The sequence below is a fragment of the Pteropus alecto genome, unplaced genomic scaffold (assembly GCF_000325575.1).
Source record: "Pteropus alecto unplaced genomic scaffold, ASM32557v1 scaffold185, whole genome shotgun sequence".
In the NCBI taxonomy this organism is placed as follows: domain Eukaryota; kingdom Metazoa; phylum Chordata; class Mammalia; order Chiroptera; family Pteropodidae; genus Pteropus; species Pteropus alecto.
Window position 1 is genome coordinate 4,785,361 of NW_006438088.1, and position 6,759 is coordinate 4,792,119.

Genomic DNA, 6,759 nt, shown 5'->3' on the forward strand with positions numbered 1-6,759 from the left:
AACACATTATTGTACGGCTGTTCAAAATATTTTCTTTATATTCTTATTCCGTAAGCTTTTTCTATCTTAAAATTCCTTTTTATTTTTTTTACTTTTCAAACTTCTTTGTTGAGAGTGAAGACACAAACACATTAACCTAAGCCTACACCTCTATTTCCACATCTTGTCCTACCGGAAAATCTTCAGGGCCAGTAACAGGCATGAAGCTGTCATCTCTCAGGATAACAATGCCTTCTTCTGGAATATCTCCTGAAGAACCTGCCTGAGGCTCTTCTTGAGAAAGTGTTACTCTCTTTAGAAATATGTCCACGGTGGTTTGTTTGGTTTGTTTCTTTTTTTTCACCGTAGATTTGCTTATAAGCAGATAATGCACCATGATCATTCCTCTCTATGAATGAAAACCTTTCTGTTTTGGGGGTCCACGTTTTCAGACTTTAAGGAGCTTGTAGAAGTCTAAAAAAGGTTCCGCTAAACCCTTCACTGTGAGTTTTCTTGGAAGTTCTTTTTCTTCTCTTGCAATTTTCCTTCCTTTTGCCTCTTCTTCAGCTATTCATTCCTGTTCCAGTTCCAACAACTCCTCCTTACTTAATCCCTCAGAAACCACCTCTAGGAGCTGCTCGATGCCATCTTCATTCACACCCAGGTAAAAATGATCTGCCCTCTTAACCACAGCCTTGTTGATTTTTGCAACCTCTTCATCTTTGGCAAATCCTGTAGAGTCGTGGATGAACCTCTCGAGTATCTTCTTCCAGATGTCATTTGTACACTCCTTGGTGATATTACCTCATGCTCAAGCAAGGCTCTTGATGCAGTCAGAGATACTGTAATCTTTTCAGAATTACATCAGTGTCTTCTCAGCGACAGCAATAGCCTGGGCAAAGGTCATGCTCAGGGAGTAGGCCTTAAAAGCTGCTATAACTCCTGGATCCACTGATCGATGAAAGAGGTGGCGTTTAGGGGGAGAAACGGTGCTTTGATATTGGGATGAAGATCACAGTATAAGGAAGATATCCAGGAGCATTCTCAACAATAAGAAAATCATTGAAGGTATCTTATTCTCCAAATAGTACTTCTTAATTTCACTAGCATAGCAATCCAGGAGGGCATCTTGGAAGAGGAGCTGAGTCATCCATGACTTCTTATTGCTCCCGTACACTGGTTATTTGTGCTTCTTGATAAACTTGAAGGTCCTGGGGTTCTCGCTGTGCCAGATCACAAAGGGTTTTGATTTTTTAGCCTGCAATATTGCCCCTAGGCAAGACTGTTACCCTGTCCTTAAAAAAAGCCTTGAAACCTGGGATGCACTTGGCCTCATGGATGAAAGTCCTTTCAGGCATCTGTTTCCAGAATGGGGAGGTTTCACCCATACTGAATATTTGCTCTGGCAAGTAATTTTCCTCCACCATCAGCTTATCTAGAGTTTCCAAAAATTCTTTAGCTGCCTTCACATCAGCACTTGCTGATTTACCACTCACTTTCGCATTATGTAATGAGTGACGATTCTTAAATCGTTTAAACCACCCAGAGCTAGCAGTACATTTAACATTGTAGTTTGGTCCAGCCTTTTCTTTCAATGCAAACAAACTTTTTGCATTGGCCATGATCACTGTAGTCTTGAGAGGGATACGTTTCTGTGTCTGGTCTTCAATCCAGGTTGTTGGAAGTTTCTCCATGTCTGATATAGGCCCTACTTGAATTTTTGTTAGTCTCATTGCCTTCAATGAAGAAGATCTTTTAACAGCTTCTATCACTTTGTTTCTATTCTTCAAGATCATAGCTATGGTAGAATGGGACAGCCTGATTGGCAAACAATAACCATCACTGATTTCCTACCTTTGTAGTCCTTAATCATTTTTAATTTCATTTCCATGTCAATCACTTTATGTTGCCTCTTACTGGCGACATTAGTAGTGGATCTTGTATGCTTAGGGGCCATGATGAACAAAACAACACGAGATGAAATCAAGTACAAGAGAAAATGATACAATTAAGGCACAAGGTAAACACGAGATGGATGAGGCTGCTGCTGGCATAACTTTGGCATACTGTTTTATAGCACACTTTTTTTTTTAATAAGTAGAAAGAGTACATTCTAACAGTGAAAAACATAGTATAGTAGCATAGTCGTTTATTATCATTATTAATTATGTACGTGTTATATTTTTCTACAACTGATAGCATAGTAGCATCCATGTACTACTAGCATTGTTTACATAGTGTCACCACAAATACACGGTTAATGAATTGCACTAGGACTTTACAATGGCTACAATGTCACTAGGCAATAGGAATTTTTCAGTTTCATTCATAATCTTATGTGGCCACCATCTATAAGTTGTCCGTTGTTGACCAAAACATTGTTGGGTAGTGCCCAACTGTATTTGTATTTAGCCGTTTCTAAACAATGTTGTGATGAATAACCTGTGCATAAATATTTTGTATTTTTGGAGATGTATCTTCAGGGCAGATTCCTAGAAGTGGAATTGCTCAGTTGAGAGGTAAATGTATGAATTGTTTTCTTAGTCATTGCCAAGTTCGCCTCTCAAAATGCTGTGCCAATTTGTATTCCCACCAGCAATGCGTGAGAGTGCCTGTTTTTCTCTAGCTTTGCCAACAGGATGTGTTGTCATACTTTAACATTTTTCTTATCTGATAGGTGAGAAATAGGATAGTTCTAACTTGCACTTCTTTAATTATGAGTTACTTGAATATCTTTTTGTATGTTTACATGCCATATATATGTTTTTAAATACATTTTCCGCTTATGTCTTTTTCCTATTTTTTTAAATAGATTTTGGTTATTTCTCCATCTTTAAGAATTCTCTGTATATCAAGGAAGTTAGCTCCTTGTCTGTGGTTAAGTTACAAACATTTTCCCTAGTGTGTCAGTCGTCTTCTGACTTTGTATATGGTGCTTTTCCATGAAGTATTTTTATAATTTTATGTAGTCACATTTATCGATCTATTCTTTTTTTATTTTTTTGTTTTTGGATTGTGAGTTATGGTTAGACTTTCCCTCTAACATGGTTAAAGAGGAATTCACCTATATTTTCTTCTCATACTTGTATATTTTAAATGTTTACATTCAGACTTCCAATCCATTTAAAGCGTATTCTTGTGTATGGTGTGAGATACAGACCTTGCCTTTTTCCATCAGCTTTCACATTTTCCTTAGCTTTGTCCCAGCAATCTGAGATGCCCCCTTTGTCATACACTATGTTTCCACACGTATTCGGGTATATTTGAAGCTCTTTTTAATTGATTTACTGGCTATTCTTGCATGTTTATTTTCCCATACCAATGTTAATAACAACTTGTCCTCGATGGCTAATATGACTCAATTATGTGATGCCAAATTGAGGAAACAGTTCAGGAGCCCAGAGGTACATTCGCATTGACAACTAATAATTCAGCCAATGGGCATCCATGGCAGAGACCTGGGTCCTGGAAGAAGACTGAGGATCCAGTGTCAGTATCCCAGATGGGGTGAGGAAAGTCATAGAGGCAAGAGGCAAACCCCAGGAAAGAGCCAGATCCTGGAAGTCACAGTTGACTAGTGCATCAAATCAGAAGGTCCAAAGCAGCGGCCAGGCCAGAACTGCTCAGGAATCATGACCTTACACTTGGTGGTAAGGAGTCAGCAGGATAGATGCGGGAGGTCAGGAGTTCTGAGTCTGCAGGTGAAGTGAACTTATTTATTTGGTAGGAAAATTTTCAACTCTTTATTCAAATAGCCAACAATGTGGCTTTAAAGAGTTTTGTTTAAGCGTATTTATGCCTGACATATTTCTGGTGGAAGTTTTATTTTGTTCCTGGGAAATCTAAGTTCCTTCTTGCAGACTTTAATAATTTGAAATCAAAAGTTTTAAATGCACTTTAAACAGCCACTTTCCCTCCCCTACCCACACATTTACCAAAATAAGCAAGGCCACCCTACCAGCCGCTCCCTGATTTGCATAGCAGTGAGAGCTAAAGCAATTTCTCACATTTGGGGCTATTTTGGAGTTTGTGAAGATGGCAGAGGGATCCTTTCCTTAAATAGTCTTGAACATGGTACCTTTGGATAGGTGCTTTCTAAAGCACGGTTAATGTAAAGTGAAAATAGTTCAGGAATTAAAAGCTAATGATAAATGAAAAATTTTAGCCGGCATTGGGTTTGATTTTTGCAGTAGGAAGACATCACGGCCCTGAGTGGAAACTTAGAGCTTGTAGCCTGGCTGTCGGCTGTGGCTCTGAGTTCACTTCCACCCCGCTCCCGGCCACACTGAGCTCCACCAGCCACACACACATTTCTCTTCCTCCCTCCTACAAAATAAGCAGGACCTGCAGCCTCTTGGCACCTCCCTCCCAAGTCCATTCTCCTTAAAAGCATGTGAATGCTACATGCCATGCTTCTCTTTTTCCTAAACTAAATTCAAGGGCTTTGTGTTTTAAGTTTAGTGTTCCCATGGAATCTATCAAAGCACATGCTCACAAGCAGGTATGATACACCCTGGTTCACCTGGTGATAAGACTGTGAATTAAGCAGAGTTGGTCATGTCCTCAACCCTTTCTCCCACGGCATCATCTCATCCTGCCCCACTGCCTGGAGCAGCCCATTGTCTCCAGTTCTGTGTTCCAGCCCATGACCTTGGTGGGTTAACAGGATTGATAATGGCACATTAACTGCGAAAGACAATTAGAAGAAAGGAAAAGGGAATCCATATCTACAGAGCACCTACTTTGTCCAAGGCAAAAACACCTTATGTACCGTGTTTACCGCGATTACCATAGCTCTGTATGAACTGGGCATCCTTATCCTTATTTTTCACTGTCATTAGTGAGCCAGGTTTTCTCTCGCCTCTGCCTGACCCAGGGCCCATGCTGAATTACAGTGCCTTTCGATTTACTCAATGCCTATGACAGTATGGAGCGCATGATAGGTGCTCGAGAAAACCGTGATTATTTGCAGCTTCATCACGAACTCTCAAAGATTCAAAGCCTGACCCCCAAGTAATTACTTTCAGAGTTTCGGGCCCTAGCAAGGACGTTTTGCTACACGCAGGCCTTTTCGGTGTCAATCTTTTGTCCCAGTCACACAGCTGAGCAGACTGCCTTGTCCGACCCTAAATAAGATTCCTCTGACTTCTCTGATTCCGTTTCTTCTCTTTTCTGTGCCTTTGGCTGACCCCAAATTTAGAAAACTTCATAACGTAATTTGGCCTCTAGATTTTCTTGAAAGTAAGCCTGTCCCTAATGACTGAGCTTACTCTGCACGCCTAAAATTCCAGCAAAGTCTGACCTCAAAAGCACTGCATCTGTTTCATTCCAATCAAGAATATGTCATTCCCATTTCTTTTTTCTTTTCTTTTTTTTTTTTTAGGTGAGGCAACCTTTGGTTGACCTTACAGATTGCAAGGAATTTGTCAGCTTACAATTCCTTATTTTTTATTTTTTATGCCTACAGCCCTTGGTCTTCCTAGGTGGTCTCCCATCCAAGTACTAACCAGGCTGGACCTTGCTTAGCTTCCGAGTTCAGATGGGATTGGGCTTGTTCAGGGTGGCATGGCCATAGACTCCCATTTCTTTTAAGGATTCTTTGCAGCACAGAATACTTCTAGATGCAGCCAAATACAAAGGCCAATAAATATATGTAAACACACTTAACTTCACTAATCATCAGGGAGATGCTAATTAAAATTAAGAGAAGCCACTCTTTTGTCTAACAGATTACCCTAAATTTAAAAGGTTGATAATATCCAAAGCCAGCATGGATGTGGAAAAACACTCATATATTTTTGATGGGAGCAGATATTGATAACCATCTTTAGATGCCCAATTAACAGGGCCAGTCAAAATTTGCTAGTTTATTTGGGTTGTTTTCTGTTGTTTTATAATTATTTTTTGAATTTTTGTATCTTTCATTTCTTTCTGTATTAGTCAGCGTTCTGCAGAGAAACAGAACCAATAGGATACAGACAGATAGATGATAAATAGATAGATAGATAGATAGATAGATAGATAGATAGATAGATAGATAGATTAGATAGATAGATGAGATTTATTATAAGACTTGGCGTATGTGATTGTGGAGCGCCATGATCTGCCATTTGCAAACTGGAGAACCAGCAAAGCTAGTGGTTGAGTCCAAATGCCTGAGAATTAGGGGGCCAATGACATAAGTCCCAGTCAGAGTCTGAAGGTGTGAGAAGCAGAAGCATTGATGTCCTTGGGCACCTGAAGATGGATGTCCCGGCTCAAGTAAAAAGAACAAATTCTTCCTTCCTCTTCCTTTTATGTTCTATTTAGGCCCTCAACAGATTGGATGAGGCCCACATTGGTGAGGAAGGCGTGCTTTGTCCAGTCTGCTGATCCCAGTGCTAACCTCATCCAGAAACGCCCTCACAGACACACCCAGAAGTAATGTTTTACCAGCTAGCTATTTGGGCATCCCTTACCCCAGTCACGTTTATAACACAAAGTTCACTGTCACTCTTGCTTTCTTTTTTGCTTTTTATATTTCACATCTTGATGGCTGAAACTTATTTCTTTAGGAGAATCTTCTTATGATGCTTATCCTTCACCTGCGTTCACCTATGTTCCTTTTAGCCTTGCTTGCTTTAATGAGAGGGAAGGAAGCACCTATAACCAGGTGTTGTTTTTTTTTTAAGATGCTTTACTGGGAACAACCATCATTCTTGAGGCCAAAAATAAATGGTAGATGTATCTACAAGGATAGGAATTAGCAGATGCGGTGAGACACCTCAAGCATGGCTGACT

At 40.0% G+C, this 6,759-nt stretch overlaps 1 pseudogene; it reads right to left on the reverse strand.

Annotated features, from left to right (window-relative positions):
* Positions 1-5,437: 5,437 nt before the first annotated feature.
* On the reverse strand, positions 5,438-5,556 carry LOC112482658 (annotated as a pseudogene).
* Positions 5,557-6,759: the final 1,203 nt, after the last annotated feature.